Raw genomic sequence first — 19,279 nt, 5'->3', positions numbered from 1 at the left:
TCTCTGCAACGCAGCTCTGTGGTGCTTACTGGAGATACCTAGTGGTCTAGTTGGACCCTAGGGACCCTCAGGATTCAAGGAGACTTTATCTCCCAACTTAAAATGGCCACAGGGCGTGTTTACACAGTGGGGAAGTGAGGGGGCGGGGCCTGAGGTGACGTGTGCAAACACGCCCTGTGGAGCGTTTTAAGAGGTAGTTTTAATCCCCTGCCCTATTAGATACTAGGGGCTTACAGAGGAGGTCATGCTGATCACAGGGGGACCCCAACGCATAGTGCTCCCTAGTGTATGTAGGTGTTTTCACTGTATTCTGTGTGTCTTTTAACATAGCACTGGCTCTAGGACTGGTTAGTCAGACTCAGTTACCACCAGTATCCGTCTGAAAAAGTTGAGGGTACAGGATGATTTTGCAACAAGGCTTCTTTCTGCTCTTCTGTTTATTCTTTCTGCACGTTATCCTTCTTCCTGCACTTTTCTTCGTCTTTGAGGACTTCTGTTGCTTCTTTCTGCATTTCTTTTTTTTCTTTCTGTGCGTTTTTTCTTCTTTCTTCACATGTCCTATCTCTGTAGGCATAGTTAGAAATTAGCATTTAAAAAACCTTTGAAATTCACTGAAAAAACCATAGGTTTCAGGCACGTTATAGTTAGGAATTAGCATTTAAAAAACCTTAGAAATTCACTGAAAAAACCATAGGTTTCAGAGGCGTTATAGTTAGCTGGACTTTTCACTCATACAAAACCATTGAAATTCCCCCATTATAGTTAGTTCAGCTAACTATAACTCGCGCGCCCGCAATGCACTGCTGATGACGTCACATGTTACATCACTCATGACATGGTCAGTGACATCACTCATGACATCACTGATACCATAGGATACCAAGATATTTAAGTTTGTTCTTTTGCCATATTATATCGTTATTGGAGAGGATATCAGGGGTACAAAGCACATTTAAGGGAAAAAAATTCTGTCTTGTTAGTATTTAAATTATAAACTGAAAATATGGTACTATGTTTGAATTATATGTAATAGAGGAGGAAAAGAAGAATCAGGAGTACTAATATATGATAATACATCATCAGTAAAAGCTGAAGCTTTCACAGTAACATCATTGATGGCAATAAGTAAATGCTCAATAGCAAGGAGAAAGAGTAATGGTGACAAGGGACAACCTTGCCAAGTGCCTCTGAAAAGAAAACATTTTTTAGACAATTGACCGCTAATGAAAAGTCTGGCAGATGACCAGAATAGAGTGTAGAAATCATGCGAATAAAGGAATGGCCAAAATTAAATGTTATGTTATGTTATTAAAATTTATAAAGCGCACGATTACCATTCCGGTGTCCTGGCGCTAAGCATTAACTACCTAATCAGATAACATAACTAAAATGAGAAAAGAACCATGTCTTGAGACCCTTCCTGAACACACAAATGTCAGGAGAGTTTCTTAGCGAGAAAGGAAGTTCATTCCAGAATCTGGACGCATTGGTTACAAAGCTTCTGCCTCCCCAATTAACTTTTTTAAAGCAAGGGGTTTTCACCAGTTTAGCGCCCATTGATCTAAGGGTTCTGGATGGGATGTACCAGGAAAACTTGTTTCTTAAAAATTGTGGACCGGTCCCGTTCAAGGCTCTAAACACAATACATAGTGCCTTGAATCTAGATCTCAGATGAGTAGGGAGCCAGTGTAACTTTTTAAGTTCTCCTTTGACTGAGACCGTCCTAGGGGTCTTGGTTAACAGTCTGACAGCTGCATTCTGAATAGTTTGGAGCCTTTTTTGATGTTGAGCTTGTATATTGACATAAAGACTATTACAATAGTCAAGACGTGACAATATCAATGCAGTCACCACCGTTCTCAGGTTCCCTTCAGAGAGAAAGAACCTGATTTTCCTAATCATTCTCAGTATCATAGAACATCCAGATATCACCTTGCTGACCTGCTCTCCCATATTGAGTTTTTCGTCTACCACAACGCCCAGGTTTTTTACTTTCCTGCGGGGTGTGGGACAGAGGCCAAGATCCGCAGGCCACCAATCTGGTGTCCACATCAAGGGGTTGTTGCCAAATCTCAGAACCTCAGTTTTAGCTGAATTCAGCTTGAGGCAATTGGCCGACATCCACCTAGAAATGGCACCCATACAGTCTGAGAAGCGTGCTCTCAATGCAGATAAAGTACAAAAAAGATACTGCCAATATACTTTGTCAAATGCTTTTTCAGCATTTAATGCACGGACACCAGCAGGAAGATGCAGAGATGACACAGCTTCGATAACATGAAATAATAATCTAGTTTTATTTACAGAATGTATATATTTCCAAAACCCCAGTTTGATCAATATGAACAATAGCATCAAGCACAGAAGCCAATCTAATTGTAATTTAGTTTTGCATAAAGCATACAATACTTCTTAATTAAAGAAATGGGGCAGTATTTTGAAACAATAGTGGGATCATTATTAGGTTTTGGAAGTACTACAATCAAAGAGTCAGTAAAGGATCCTGAAGTAGATCCTGAATTACTAAAGTGATAAAATACTTTGAGTAAATGAGGTTGTAGGTAAGGAGAAAATTCTTTATAAACCTCAGCAGGAATGCCATCTGGTCCAGGTGATTTACCCAGTTTAAGAGTTTTAATAGCTAAATTAATTTCTTCTAATGAAATTGGTACATCCTACTTTTTTTTCACGGACTGTGTAATTTCCTGCAAATCACAAGATTGCAAACAATTATCAATACTGGACATATCTGAAGCTGTGGGATTACTGTATACATTTGAATAGTAAATCAAAAATTCATTAACAATTTCATTATGGGAAAATGCCAATCTACAATTGAAGTCATGGGTTGCATAAATTTGGAGTTTATCTTTTTTACTACGTAAATAATTTGCCAAAAGCCGTCCAGATCTATTAGCTTTGAAATTAAATGTAGCCTTCTTATTTGAAATTTGTATACCAGCTATCTTACATAACAATGAGTTCAATTCATATCTAATTTTCTGCAACTGCATTTTGTATTTATTGTCATTTGATGAAATAAAGGGCAGTTCGTATTTTGCTACGTGTTTATCTAATTCTTTAAGTTTAGCATTAAAAGCTTTATTATCATGTGCCATAATTGATATTGTTGCCCCTCTGACATATGCCTTAAATGCATTACAATGATTTACAAGTGAAGTGGATCCTTCTAAGTTGAAAGAAAAATAATCATGAATTGCTGACAAAGGTTTTGATTTATTATTTTCATTAACCTCTTCTATGCCCATGACGAGATTGTCTCGTCATGGAGCGCGGTTGCGCTGTGCCCATGACGAGACTATCTCGTCATGGACCCCACCCGCTAATACAACGCCCGGCACAGGAGGGGGAAAGGGCGGGGCACTGAAGGGGTTAAGAACAATATTCGTATTCATACGCCAGTGAGAGTATGATTGTTAAATGGGACTAACTTGTAAAACACCTGAAATTAGTGCATGATCTGAACTATCAATGTTATGAATTATAAGAGTAGAAAATGATTGAATTAATGAATTAATGAGTGAGAAATTAACAAATAGTCAATTCAAGAGTAAGAATTATGAGGGTTAGAGAAAAATGTCAACAGTTTCACTGTTGGGTGATGCAGACGTAAAATATCTACCAATTTGGTTGATTAAAAATAGGATTTTTAAAGTGAAATAGGCTTTAAGGAGATGATATTTAGTTTGAGAGTGTCTATCCAATAGGGGGTCACATATTAAGTTAAAATTACCACCAATAATAAGAGGAACATTCCCTATTTGAATCACCTCAGAAGAAAAACTATACCAAAATTTAGAATCATCATTTGTTGGACCATAAACGTTAATTATATGAAAAATTTGGTATAAATTTTTATTTTTGCTATGATATAACAGCCTTCTGTATCAGTAACTTTGGATAGTATTTGAACATTTACATTTTTTTGTAAAAAGGATAGCAACACCATTCTTTTTATTGACTGCAGGAGAAGAAATAATATTACCATCCCAATGTTTATTCATGTATGATAAAACTGATTCATCAATATGAGTTTCTTGAAGTAGACAAATGTCTGCCTTATGCCTGGCTTAATGGTGTCTTAAACCTTTAACATTAAATGAAACAACTTTAATTCTACTAATATTATCCATAATCAACAAAGAAAGAATATAGAAAAGAGAAAGAAAAAATATAGTTTAAGAGATTAAAAGGTAGCTCCAGAGAAAGATGATAAGAGAAAAAGTGAAGACAAGGACAAACATAAAAAAGAATACATAGAAACATAAATAACGATTTAGAACCGCACACATGCATATGCAAGCATGACCTGCCGAAACATTTCCCTCATAGAAAAATCAACAAGTAGGCTCAGAATAATCATGTTAATATGCATAAATGTAAGTAGGAGTGGAACTTGTTTTCATGGAGAGCAAAAAATGCAGATCTAAAAAAACACGGAGGCCATTAGGGCGTTGAAAAGATTTTGAGAAACCATCCTTCCAGATTCTCATAGTAGATGGGTCAAAAAGGCCATATTTAAAGCCACAGCTTCTAAGTCGAGGTCTTAGCACATTGAATTCTCTGTGAATTTTAACAGTTTCCTTGGTGAAGTCTTGATGTATAAAAATGTTATTTCCATTAGCCATGAGAGTTGGGATCTTTCTAGCTGCTTTCTGGTTCAAAACCAAATGATGATGACGCAAGACTTTAAAAATCACCTGACGCAGTTTAACATTGCTTGGATTACAATGAGAATGAATTCTCTGTGCCTTTTAAACCTCAATTTTTTCTGGGAATTTTAAATGTAAAAGACTAGGCATCAAGGTTCCCAAATATTGCCTACAGTCATTACCTTCAACACCCTCTGGTAAATTAAAAATACGCAAATTATACTGTCTTTTACGATTTTCCAATTCAAGTAATAGAGTATTCATAGGCTCAATATTTGCAGGGAGAGGCAACATGCTGTCAATTTTTCCCTTATTATCCTGAATTTTAATTGTATTGTCGGAGGCTTTCATTGCAGGCTAGCCATGTCTTTGCAAATATTTAATGTTGTTGTTATTGGAACGCACTGCTTGTAACTCTTCCAATAAAGTAACTAATGAAGGCTCATTGGAATCCACAATTTTTGACTTTACTGGTGGAGGAGAAATTGTTTGTTTACGTTTGTTGGTTGTAATATGCAAATATTTTCCTTCCATGTTAATAACTTCCTTGCCAAATATATATAAGGAATTCAAATACACTTCAATCGCTATGAAGATAACAATAAATAAGATATCACCAGAGCAGGAGACTGTGCAGCAGCTAGAACCAGCTGTGGGTGTTGTTAAGGCCACAGCCTTGCCCTTTCCTTTATATGTCTCTGCCCTCCTGACAGAAAACTCCAGCAACACTCCACAGGAACAGCTCGCTGGAAGGCACAGTACGACCAAAAGCCTTTCAGAATACCCAAAAGGTCACCAAAATGATGTTTCCAGGAAGCGCTGGCCACAGGAACAAAGCAGTACTCATTTAAAAAGGTGAGAAAAGCCTGAAAATGTCTTTAAAATCATTGGAAATGCGGGCTTACTGAGGAGACTTATCTGGCTGCGACCATCTTGTTAGGTGCGCTCACGTGACTCATGTGTACCGTTAATATTAATTGAAAAATCAGATGCATGGGACTTCCCTATGTGATACTGTTTTGCGAGCCCTCAGACCAAGCATATCAGACCATTACATCAGATTTATATTGTCTCAAGACACTCATGTCGATGAGTATTTGTGAAAAACCACCCATGTCCTCACATCACTATAAGTAATGAGACGTATGATGCTGTACTTAGACCTCACACATACGTCCTTGAGACCTTTACAGCCGACTTCTATTATGTTGGACACTAAGACCATGCCATGAAGAGCCATGCATTTAATTGCATACTGCAGTGTTGAGAGTGGTCTAACACGCATATGTATGCCAAGCCTCACAACACTAGACAGGCATGTACTCTGTAATGTGAATTGGCATTGGTCACAATACAGATAGATCACTTTAGGGGTACCTATGACATTACAAGTGTGCTTAGGCGTTGATTCATAAGTCCAGGGCTCTGTTCACCCCCTCCTAGCTGCTGTTGGGCCCTCAACTGGCTATCAAGCTCAGAGTAGGAAATCACCAGTATACTGGCCATGAGGGGAGTCAGGGTCCGGCCCCTGCCCTTTGAAAGTGGGAAGGATTTTCCCAGCTGGACTAGGGTGTTCTTTCAGCTCCAACATCTGAGATCCTCCCAACTCTTCTGGCAATGGAAGCTGCGCCGGCGAAAGACTCCCTGGGTCCGCACTTTCCTGACAATAGCTTTCCAAATCCTTTGCCTCAGTTGAGTGTTGATCTGGATGGATGACACAGATGCTGAATGGACTGCATTTGCATGACATTTGGCTTTTACAACAAAGTGAAATGCTTTTTGGAGAAGTAACATTTGCAAGATGCCCATTACTACAGGATAGAGGTCGTCAGAAACATTGCTGTGCAGGTACACATGCATTGGATTACATCACACACACATGCTTTAAAGTGCTTGTACAATTAGCTTGGTTCAGGAGTCAGGCTGATTTCACATCTAAACAAAGGGCAGGGCCAACACACAGTATGTGTAATCAGTCAAGAGGTCATACTAGACTCCTTTTGGCAGAACAGTACAGGACAATGCCAGACTTTACTATGGTTATGACAAGCTAGGACTTTGACTCCATACATGAAGCACACAACATCTTTCTGACTACTGTGACATGTTCCAATATGTTTTTCTTAAATGCAATTACTCCCATGTGTGGTGAATCATACTTCTGGCATACAACATGGTGTGCCTCTGTGTGACTCTGAGAGTGATACATATCATGAACATGGTTCTTGTAGGCAGTCTCAGATATACTGAGGTTCAATATTTTAGATTTTAAAGCACTGTTTCATGTATTATTAAGACACAAAAAATCATACTTTGGGGTCTTACTGCCCTTGTCAGACACATGTGGATGCTTTCCATTTTGTGACTCCTGATGATCATGTAGCTGATGCTCAGAAATAGACACAGGAGTGTCGAGAGTATGACAAATCTGATCATGAAAATGTACAAATCGCATCACACATTAGTAGTTGTGATTGGTAACATGGCAATGGTGTGCAAAACATATTTGAATGATGTTGAGGGACAAGTTGCATCAGCTATGTTGACCCAAGAATAGTTATGCAGATAAAGGGGACCCCCTCTACAAGAGATAATTTAAGGTCAGGGAGAAGAGGGGAAAACAGCAACACAATAAAGAAAGCTCCCTCATGACCTATATTTCTTTCACAAAATCTGAAATTGAATTCAGCATGGGCTAACCAACAATGTCATTACAGCAACAAAGTTCAAAAATATTTTTGGGTGATTTCATCATTGTTAATTTAACTTCTTTTGTATATATAAAAAATTGCTTTACTTATTTTCTCCTTTTTTAATATAGAATTATTTTTATATACATGTACATACAAATGAACAGAATTAATACATAAAATTCAATTTTAAATGCAATACATTCTTAAATAGATAACCCCCAAATGAAGAATCATAAAAGAGATTCATACATACTACACCACAAACATCCAACCTCATGCAAACTCATACAGCATACACAAAGACATATATCTGGAAAGTGGGAGTTAAAAGTTTGCACAGTCTCCATATAGAGTGAATATGTACAGCAGGATCTGAACCAAATTGATCGACGCGCGTTTCGGTGATATAAAAGAGATGGTAGCGCCACCTTCCTCAGGACCTTAGCCAGATACCAGAGAGACACTATAACACCCAGGGGATACCTGAAAGGTATAAACAACATGTATTCAGTGCCCATGCATAGGACAAAACAATTGATTGGACCTTAATACTGGACAAACAGTTCAAATCTTAGTCAGAACTGTAAAAAAAGAAACCCAAACCATGAAACACCGAACATTGTGAAATATGCAACAGAAAAGTTAAATATATATCTCCCCATACTTACTATGGGAGAAAACATAATATCTTAAGAAATACACAGACAGAATAGAGCGGTGCACCAACCACCCTGTAGCCAGTCAGTCAAAAAGCTTTATTTTGATAAAATTGTATCATAAAAGCATTGGTATACAGACATGTAAAGTGCAATATATCGAAAAGAGGGGCATAGCTTCTTGACACCGGCGTACAAAATGTAACAATTTGGGGAATGTACGTTAAAAATCAATTTACGATATATTCATTAAAAAGTGGTGAATGTTACATTTCATGGTAGAAAAAACTATTTCACAAAAACATTTGTACAATAAAATCATGTTAAAGAAAAAAAAAAGAAACTCATTATTGAAGGTGTAAGCATTTGGCCCTAATATTCCAAGACCACCCAAGGAATTTTGCCACACCACAAACTAGCACTGGGCTGGTGTCGGAGCGTAATATTCTCAGTGCGACCCGGTAGTTTGACGTACCCAGCAATCGACATACGGGTCCCAACCAGCGACTTCTAGGTTTTTTGTAAGCTGGGCATTCGAACATGATGTGCGCCGTGTTTTCCACCAACCCACTGCAACTCAGACAAGTGGGCAGGGTTTGGTGGGGTGGCTTCCATTTGCTAGTGCACTCGCGAGTTGGCAGTGTGTCGAGTCTAAATTGAATATACAGCGATCTATCTCTAGGGTTCTGTACAAAATCCAAATACGGCTCGAGACTCACAGCCTGTTTATGTATATAGAAAGCTTCAGTCAGGCTGCCTAAGTTGGAACTACTTAATTCCTGTGTGTCTATCCATGTCCAGTAGGCTTTTTTCAGGGCCGCTTTACGCAGGGGTGCGCCTTGCTCCCAAACTTCTCTAAGGCCTAGCGACAGGAGAGACTTCTTAATACAGCATAGCCAAGTGATTTTATGAGACCCCGGTGAATTCATTACTTCTCTTAGGCCCTCAGTGTGTTTCACTAATTCTGGGGTACGCCATAATTGAGCCCAAAAGAGCAGGGGTCGTAATCTTGCCATGTCTTTTATCGTGCGTCTACCCATATCACTAAAAAGGGGCTTGAGTGGGGTTCCCCTTGGGAGTGAGACCAACTCTCTCAAGAATTTGTTTTCAGACCTGGAGATGTCCTCAAGATTGTCGAAGCCCCAAAGTTCGGCACCGTACAGTGCCGATCCAACGGCTTTTGCCTGATAAATCACCAGCGCGGGAGCGATTGGTCTGCTATGCGAGATACGATGTTCTTTGATAATTGATCCCGCCGCTCGTTTGTGATTTAGCAGCATTTTGTCGATATGGGGTCTCCAGCTCAATCTATCGGAGATTCTTATACCTCGATAGTCAAATGTTTTGACAAGCTCCAAGGATGCACCATCAAGCTTGGGGATAGCTTTAGAAGGTTTTTGTGAATTAAACGAGAGGAGCTTAGTTTTTAAGGTATTAATGCTTAGACCTCTCAGGTTGCAAAACAAGTAAAATCTGTCCAGGAGCTTTTGCAGCCCTACCGGAGTTTTGGAGATTAGCAAGGTGTCGTCGGCAAATAATAATGTGGGGACTCGATCACCAGCCAATGCCGGGGCGTCAGCAGGGATATCTTGTAGGAACTTCACCACCCCATTTACGAACAAAGAAAAAAGGGTGGGGGCCAATACGCAGCCCTGTCGGACTCCCCTGTTTACAGGGATCTTTGCAGTCTTCTGGGTCTGAGAGCCCCACCTCACCTGGGCATAATTGTCTTCGTGTAACCGAACCGGAAGGTCGAGGACAGGGGAGGGCAGGCCCATATCCCTCAAGACCTGCCATAGACGATCTCGGGGACCAGATCGAAGGCAGTCTTCAGATTTATAAACACCAGGTGGAGGCTGCCCTTGCCAATCAAAACGAACTTCCAGTATTAAAGGAGGAGTCTGAAAACCTGGTCGATTGTGCTTATGTTTGATCTAAATCCCGCTTGGTAGTGGGAGAGAATATTATTCTCATTAACCCACAGCAGGATTCTTTCTAGCAGGACCCTGCCAGCAACCTTCTGACCAGCGTCAATGAGGATGATGGGTCGATAGTTGGCTGGGTCCTCCCTGGAACCCTTTTTGAATATTGGGATCACCTCGGCTCCTTTCCAAGAATCTGGGATGGGTGACCCCTTAAGAAGAGCATTAAAAAAGATAGCAAAAAACTTTGCCCAATGTTTGAGGTCCAATCTATACAAGTCGCCGGGGAGACCATCGGGTCCAGGGGCCTTTGCTGGTACTATTTTGTTAATGGCAATCTCTACTTCCATCTCTGTAAAAGAAGCATATCCCTCGAGGGTGGGGATAGTCGTTGCAGTGTGTGCAACAAGCCGGGGGTTTTGAGTGTCCTCCCCAGAGTAGAGTTTCATAAAGTGGTCAAACCACTCCAGACTCGTGATGTGGTTTGGGATTACATCAGGGTCACAACCTCTTGAGTATCTACAGAGGTTCCAGAAGGCATTTCCGTCTTTGGCCAGGCTTGCGGTTTTGAGGGCCAACCAACGGGATTCCTCCCAAACTTGCTTGGCTCCCAACACTGCCTTTCTATATTCTTTCCTGGCAGTTTGTACTTGAAGGCACTCACGATTTTTGACACCAAGTATTAGATTGTTCTTTTTGTGCCTGCACTCGGTGTTATACCAAGAGTCAGGAGCTTTATGCTTATTAGAATTTCTGGAAGAAGTAGGTGCCCAAAAAAGTGACCCGATCATCTCAACTGAGTCTCTATAAATATTCCCAGCCCTAAGGTACCCATCTGTGTCGTCACTTACTCCCTGAAGTTCCGCAGTTTTGTTTAATAAGATCTCCTTGATGGTCAGAAGCTTCTGGTCATCTGAGGAGATTTTAGACCATTTGAGATGTCTCTTAGAGTTTGATGGAATGACTTCCTTAGGGGACATGGTAGGTCTAGTGCCGGAACTTGGTGAGTGAAGACACCAAGGGTTCTTCATGGTCAGACACAAAGGGTTATGGTCACTGTCGACGGTAGGTGTTATAACCAAATCCACTGCAATTTGCCAAAGTCTGCGGTCAATCAAGATGTAATCGATTCGAGGGGGACTGGACACTCTGTTAAAAGTGGTAGCACCTTGGATGTCGGATGGCAATCGGCCATTAGCGGCTCTCAGGCCGTGTTCCAATGTTAGTGCATTCAATTGGATTGCCACTTGGGTCCACTTCTTGATTGGGGATATTGATAGGGGTGGTATGCCCCACTGTGCGTCCTCAACCTCTATCTCCAATAGGTCCTCGGTGTCCCAAGGTTCATACGTGCAGTTCAAGTCGCCTGCTACCAGAAAGAAAGAGTCAGATCGACAAGAGGAAAGTACATCTCCCAAGGTTGTAATAGTCGGCGACTTACAGCCGCCAGGGGTACCTCGGATGTAGACATTGAAAAGCTCGATAGCGTGCCCACCTTTTGCCCCTCTCTGAGATAGATGAATCACGTCTGGTGATAGAATAGAAAACTGAGAAGCCCTACAAGTGAGTGCGATGTTCACCCATATTATAAGTCCTCCTGAGGGACGCCCTCGCCCAGTAGATATAGCTGGGACACAGTAACAAGTGTAGCCAGATTTGTGCAATGGAACCAGGCTCCAGGTCTCTTGGAAAATACATATGTCATAAAGATCGATGTATTGGTTCCAGTCTGGGAGAGGAAGTTTGTCTCTGAGGCCGGCAATATTCCATGAAATTATTTTGAGTTTATTGCTTAATGGATGAGGCAATAGAGTAGGCAGGTCATGTGGTAGGGATTCGATCTTTATGTCGCCATGATTGAGGGGAATAATATTAGAGGATGGGCAGTATGTCAATTCTGCAGCAGCACTGGAGGAGCCGCTGGTCGAAGTAAGCAATTTTTTGGGTGGGTTAATGGCAGATCTTAGTCAGTCAATATTATCGAGAGTGGATTTATCAGCTTTTGTTGGATCTAGTATCCCACCCCTTGTCCTAGATATTTCTGAGATGGTAGGAGGGAAGCGCCTGAATTGTATAGAGGATGAGTCTGGAGAGGATGATCTAAATTCGAGTGCTAGTAGACCCTCTACCACTAGATAACTAGCCAGGGTGAGCTCGATGGTGTCTGTGTTATTGTCAGCCGAGCATCGTCTATGTGCCCTAATTATATCATCTCTTATTAGCGATCGACAGCCCCTAGTGTGGCGGATCCAGTGAGTAACCTTATTTTTTAATGATTCCTCGTCCTCGTGCACATTTGCCTTGGGGACGCAAACCATAAAAACCGTAGGGTTATCATTAGCTTGAGGAGTTTGTGTTTTGTGCTGCGATTGGGATAAGGAAGAAGTAGAGACCCTGTAGCACAATAGGCAACCAGGAAGAAACCACACAAACAAAAGATGAAAAGATTACATAAAAAGAGGTAGAGCTCACCATGTAACTACCCTGTGTCTGTTAGTGACTGCCACTTATTAGATATTGATATTTATTGTAGAGTACTTACTAATGATGTTGATACAAAGGTTGTATCAACAGACAAGGCCACTAACTGTAGGCATCATGTGTGGCCGTGTTATCTTGGTAATACACGTACTGTAAAATTAAATGGCCCAGAGAATGTGATGAGCAATGGGGGCTACAGTTAATAAATACAAATATTTGCAGGGGGAGTCAATTGTGTCTTACCTAGGGCCCGCGTGTGTTTTATAATCTAGGTTAAATTGACAACAGAGGTTTAAACTCCTGTGGGTAAAAGAAATCACATTACAGCCTATCTGGAAGGAAGGTAGTATAATCACAGATATCAACGTACCTAGTTACATACGACCAAGCACTATTCAAATGTGTTGATTTCATTTAGTTGCAACGTCACGCACAGCTTCTTAAATGTTCCATATTATAATGTTAACTCGTCAGGGTCAGTGCCGAGTGGGCTCTGTAGGGGGATTACGTAAAGTATATTAGCCCTAGATAACTTGGCTAAGAAAAAGTCATGCGCAAATTACAAAAAACATAACAAAAATTTATAAAATTAAATGAAGCTCGGCCCATGTGCCGAATATGCTACAATATCGAAGTGAATTATCGATAGTTGGAGCTCATAAATATTTAATGAACGTACTCAAAGCAAAGGGAAGGCAGCTAGATTTACAGGAATACAGACTAAAATACCCGTCTATAGTTGCTAATGGTAAATCAACCATAAGGACGAAGTATCTTACAAAATAGGACTGGGGGCTAAAAACCAACCACGGATCATCGGAATGCACAAGTGCGGGATGTGCAAGGTATGGAATATGTACTCACCGAAGCTTTCAGACACGAAGTCGTCTGTCAGTCGATTACGCGTGGGCCATAAGGTAACCCAACGGGGTGGATGGCGGCACACGCTAACACAAGTTTATAAAGACAGCACTCTGAGATGACGCGTGGACTGATCATGGTCACATGATGCATGATAGAAACTGATATCGGACAAGGAGGCAGAGCAACAGCGCCATCTTAGAGTAGTCTCAAACGCTCCTGTAATGAGGCAAAAATATGAGAGGAATCAATTTAAGGTGCCGCTCAGTGAAAATCAATACACCGCCCAATAAAGGGTGGTAATTGTAGATGTAATGGTCTAAAGTGAGTGCGTTCACTTCTTGCTTAAGCTTGCAATAATTGCCGAACTATACCTCTGTGCAAGAGCCCCAAGCAGAAGCTATTGCACACATGCGCTCTCTACTTCCCTGTGCAGAATTATACAGAGGTGACGATCTACAAAAGGTTGCGAGACATTTTAAAACAAACAGACGCCCTGACTGGACATGTGAGCAGGGGGTTGTCAAGCTGTACAGCTGGAGATAACAAGAGTAAAAAAGATTTTACTACCTTTAAAAAAGTACCCATACTTTAGTTGCCCAAAAGGCACAAATGAGAAACAACAGGGGTGAAGAGGATGCAGTGTGTTACAGAATGGTAATTCTCCTATCTATAGTATGTTTAAGGTGGTAAGTCTAGTACGTGTTCTAATGAACACTTACCATCAACAGTGGGCTAAGTTACCAAACACATATATTATCCTATGTCGAAGTCAGAAAGTAAATAATAGAAATTCATACTGGTCACAGTAACCTACATCGTGAGTGTGCGGGACCAGAGATCTACATCGCGAGTGTGCGGAACCAGAGATGGGGACCTGCATATGTGTCATTCCAGTGGACACATAGATGAAAATACGATTAGTAAGTAAGCTGAAGGGTCCACTAAAGGTAAAGAAATGTATGATGATTGCCAACAAGATACTAAAGAAGACTGAGTTACCGGGTTCTGGTGACTCTCCAAACAATATCTTCATTCAGTCCCTGTTTTACACTATTCAAGGTACAAATCCAGAACGTTTCTCTTCTTTTTCAAGTAGTTTCAACAGGAAGGACTGCCAGACACTTCACTTTCTCCAGAATACACCACCTAAGGTCCTTTTGTGAGTGTTGTTTGTCTAGGAAGTGTTGAACTAATGGAGCTGTGGTCTTGCGCGTACAAATGGCAGATTTATGTTCACAATATCTTGTGCAGAACTCCTGGCCCATCTCCCCAATATGGGCCAGATCGCAGGCACACAGTAACATATATATAATGTTGTGGCTCCTACAATTAGTGAGATCTCTTAGCTTTATGTTATTGTCCTTATAGGTCAGGGAATCCGTGATTCTGGCCCTGTCACAACCGTGGCATGATCCACATCATTGCCTAAAATTCACGTCAGTCCAGTAATGGTAGTCTGATGCTGGGTACTGTCTGATAAAGGTCTGGTGTGCACCAGTATATCGGGCAAGTTGCGATTTCTCCTGTAGGCCCCCAACGGTGGTTGTAGTTGAGGTTCATTCGCATTCGTATTTAAAACCTTCCAATTCTTGTGGCTAATGTTCTGGATTTTATAGTTAAGTAGGGAATGGTTAATAATACACATAACTTGGTCTTGAGGTGTACGGTGCGTCCCTTGCAGCAGGGCATCACAAGTATAATACTTAAGCCTTTTAAATGCGTGTCTTACAAACCTGTGAGGATAACCCCTAGCCAGAAGCCGTAGCTTAAGTGCATCTCCATGTTTGTGGAAGTCATCCATGTTAGTACAATTGCGCTGAACCAGCAGGAATTCCCCAAAAGGAATTGAATCTTTCTGACAGGTGGGGTGAAAGCTCTGGTATTGCAGTATGGTGTTTTTGGCTGTGGGCTTCCTGAATAAAAAATCAGAATGTCCAAGAATTCAACCTGATTCGGACATAATTTCGCAGTAAACTTAAGATTGTTATCGCTCGCTCTGACTTGCCAGTTGGAATGGGATATCCAACCAGAGATTGACAGTCGCCACAGTATCACCCATCTTGTAAAGGTTTTGTCTGTTTTGCACTTTTTGCCCACTGGCTCTTCACAGTTTCATGTTGCCACTTCAGGTGGAATGTCACAAGCGATGTTCAGTCGTGTCCTCACAGAGATGCTTGCTTCATTGTTTAAAGATGTGAGCACCTACATTCAGTTCCCTGGCCTTGATGATTTGGGTGCGGTGAAGGCAGATTTCTATGGGCTAGGTCACATCCCACATGTAATTGGATCCTTTCATTGTACACACATTCCCTTATTGGCACCACACTACCATGAGCAAATTTACAGGAACCACAAACACTACCACTCCATTAATGTGCAAGTTGTTTGTTTGTCAGATCTGAACATCTCTGTCTGTGCCCGGATCCCAGGATCTGCCCATGAGAGCTTCATCCTGCAGGACAGTAACATACCAAGGCTGATGTCACAGTTCCAACCAGAGGAATATGGCTTGTGTGTAAGTATGATGTGCGCTAGCTTGATTATGCATGGATATCATGCAAATTGATATGAGTGTGCAAATTAATATTTTTATCCTACATACTTCACATTTAGGAGACTCAAGATATCCTAACTGGCCATGGTTGTTGACGCCACTCTGAAATCCGACAACGCATGCTAAACAATGCTTCAATGACGAACAAGGAAGGACAAGGTGGCCAGTGGAGCATCCCCTGAAAGCCAGGTTCCGCTGCCTGGATAGGAAAGGTGGAGCCTTCCAATAATCACCAGGGAGGGTATGCCAGATAACAGTGGCCTGCTGCATCGTTCAAAACATTGCCCTGAGACCGGAGTTACCATATATCCCAGAAGGTGGAGAGCATGGGAATCCAGCTGCAGGGTGCTGGGAAATGCCAAGTGATGATGACGATAGTGGTGGGATAATTGTACAGATGTGTGTCAGGAACTCATCCGCAATTACTTCTCCTGAAGGTAGGGGTGTCTGTGAGATGTGTTGTTCACAGTTGCACTAGGCTCTATAGTAGACAGAAGAAATGTTTTGAGTGAATCAAACCATGTTGAGACAAAAGGAAGTACTGTAGTATGACCCTTTTAATGTGATTAATGACGCCAATGTGTAGTGTCATTGTTTTAAAATGTTGAGCCTCTGAAAAAGCAGACATGGGGTATGTGTATTTATTTTATTCAGAGCTGATCACTGTATTGTTCACTTGTAGGTCTGTGCACCATTTCATCTTCATGTGTTCATAATCGAGTTGTGACTTCATCTGGTATGTGATGCTGTTTCTGAGGAAACGGATTGACCATGGATTGTTCTTGGGACTGTGTGTCTTTGATGATGGGTGTGACATATCTTTATGAGAACAGCTTGTACTACAATGGTTTGGCAAGTACCTTGTTTTTCATGGAATTTAGTCTCATGGTGTGGTTTTCCCAAAGCAATATGTGTGCCATCATGTGTCTCAACAAATGTTTGGGTTAAGGCTAGTGAATGTAAATCCGACTTCACAACCCTTATTCACCATTGCTTATTACCTGCATGTGACTGTTTCTGTGTCTTCTCATAATGTTTTAAGTGTTCTTGTCACACATGACTGACATGTACAAGTGTTATCCCACAAGATGTAGGCAACACATGATTGCTAAGTTCCTGGGGTCAAGGACTGTGATGCAGACATGTATCTGTACACTTAATTTCTATCTGTTAATGTGGTTAAATAATCTTTGAGGCAGACCACATGTGCCTGTCATATGTGTTTTGATTAATTAATTGTTCTTGACATGAAGTGAGTTTGTGACTACTTTGTATTTCTGATACCAAGTTGTAAAACTGGTGCAAGTACAGATTTTAGCTTTTGCTGCACGTCCTGCTGAAGATGTATAGCTGACCTGACACACATTTAAACAGCCTCTGTATGTACAGATTCAATGATGTAGAGGTTGAAACAATGTGTGTGTATCCTCATGTGACCTACTACAATACAGAGGGGATAGCACTGATGTTATACAGACACAACCAGGGCCGGACTGGCCATAGCGGGCACTGGGCATTTCCCCGGTAGGCCGCTAGGTTGGGGGCCGGTCATGGGCCCCAGGGTGGCCGTTTTTGTTACCGGGGGTCGGCAATATCAGCCCCCTGTAACAAAATCGGCCGAAACCGGCCCTCACAAACTGCTTGGCTTCACTCCCCCTCACCCCGTGGTGGGGCAGCTGAGTTAGCCGGAGCCGGTCTCTGTTCCCAGTCAGCCCTGGACACAACTACATTTCCATTAGAGAAAGACATCTTTTCTTGACAAACATACAATGTTATTTGAACGTAGACGATTCATCAAATGAAACAATGTTAGTAAGAATATGATGGACAGTATGATTATTGGAGTATATCTCAATTTATTTAAATGAGAATAACAGTACCAAAAATAATGAGTGATTGTAAGAATAACAGTGATAGGAGTGTGGATGAAAATAAACATTTGAAGTGAAAGATACAATCATGGTGGATGAAAACGTTGAAGTAGAGTCCCTAGTTTCTGGGTACCAAAGTCCAAATGACTCCTCACATCAGAGTGGGAAATATGGGGAGGTTGCGTAAACAACATGAATGTGTGGCACACACAGCAACAGCATTAGTGGTGAGGTGGTTCTCTGCCGGTGGTTCTGGTCGTTCCACCCTTCCCTCTTGAACTCTTACAAGGACATCGCCTCTTTCTCGGTGAGGGGGCATCAGGAGCTGCTGAGCCTGGGGTGCCTACAGGTGTAACCTCCTCTGTCAGGGCTTCCCTTCCTGTGGCAGCTGCAGAGGTTGTTGGTGGTGTTGAGATTGCCACACAGGGAGGGGGAGCTGTTGAGGGAAATCCCTGTAGAGTGTGCTGTTGATATCCCTCAGGACCCCTGGAGAAAGTAGGCCGCTCACCTCTGTGTGGACCCCTGCCACCTCAGGGCATAGGCCCACTACCTTGTTGTTGAGGCCGGCCATATCACCCCGGATGGCAGCAACCTCCTGGTATGTGGACTTAGACAACCCCTTCATTTCCCTGACTTCAGTGACAACCTGGCCCAACGCACATTGAGAGTCCTGGTACAGAGCTGAGACCTGTGTTATGGCAGCCTGGGCACCCATCTCATCAGTGGACTCATGCTGGGGATCCACATTGGCCTTCCTCCAATATCTAATTCCACTGTTCTCTGCCCTAGACACAGACTGCACATTCAGACTGGGTACTGGCTCCTGACTGACTGGGGTGGTGGTTGCTGTCTGAGAAGCCAAGACTGGGGGGCAGGAGAGGGAATTCCTTGTGCGAGGTGCAGTGGTTATGGGAACAGATTTTGTCAGAGTTGTTCCCGCAGGTCCCAGATTGGCCAACTGTTGAGGTCAGCCCAGACTGACCAGATGTGCTAGGCCAGTCATCAACGTCCAATGAGGCAGGAGCTTGTTGGTCACTGAGGGCTTTGTCGTCATCTTGGGTGCGACTCTGCTAACTTTCATCCGTCTGCTCAGCAGCAGTTGCTGGGTCAGCTATGGATTCAAATGGAGATAAAAGTTAATGGCAGTATTAATGAGTGTACATCTAGGATATTTGTGTCCAGTCCATTGCTGAGCTGAAGAACTGATATCTGTAACTAGTAACCTAAATCACCTTCAACATTAAGATGTAAATCTGTAATTATTTCATATCTTTTTTTCAGATGTGATAATTGTGTTCTCTTGATATTCCAGTTTCTTTCATGAGTCTTCAACAATTACCTACACTGACAGGATATGGTTCCAATGTATATCTGTACATGCAATAAGGCATATTGCTTGCTAGGTTGTCAACAATGAACTTTGATGACTTACTTTGTCCTCAATTACATTTTAGACTTGTGACCATGGGTTCAGTTAGCATTGTATTGCATTAGTTGTGAAGTTGGGTTATTCTGTAGCTCAGGACAACATAGTTCTGGGTTTATGTGCATGACACCAACAGACT

At 41.8% G+C, this 19,279-nt stretch overlaps 1 long non-coding RNA gene across 1 annotated transcript; it reads right to left on the bottom strand.

Annotated features, from left to right (window-relative positions):
• Positions 1-7,590: 7,590 nt before the first annotated feature.
• On the bottom strand, positions 7,591-13,410 carry LOC146855170 (uncharacterized). The gene is made up of 3 exons (XR_014980795.1): positions 13,290-13,410; positions 12,796-12,918; positions 7,591-7,849 (listed from the first exon to the last, which is right to left on the bottom strand). It is a non-coding gene; the product is annotated as an uncharacterized LOC146855170 (long non-coding RNA).
• Between the last annotated feature and the right edge of the window lie 5,869 nt (positions 13,411-19,279).

This window comes from Triturus cristatus, chromosome 4_1 (genome assembly GCF_964204655.1).
Source record: "Triturus cristatus chromosome 4_1, aTriCri1.1, whole genome shotgun sequence".
In the NCBI taxonomy this organism is placed as follows: domain Eukaryota; kingdom Metazoa; phylum Chordata; class Amphibia; order Caudata; family Salamandridae; genus Triturus; species Triturus cristatus.
Note: the sequence above shows the minus strand (reverse complement) of the source record. Positions and strands in the feature narration are given on the sequence as shown.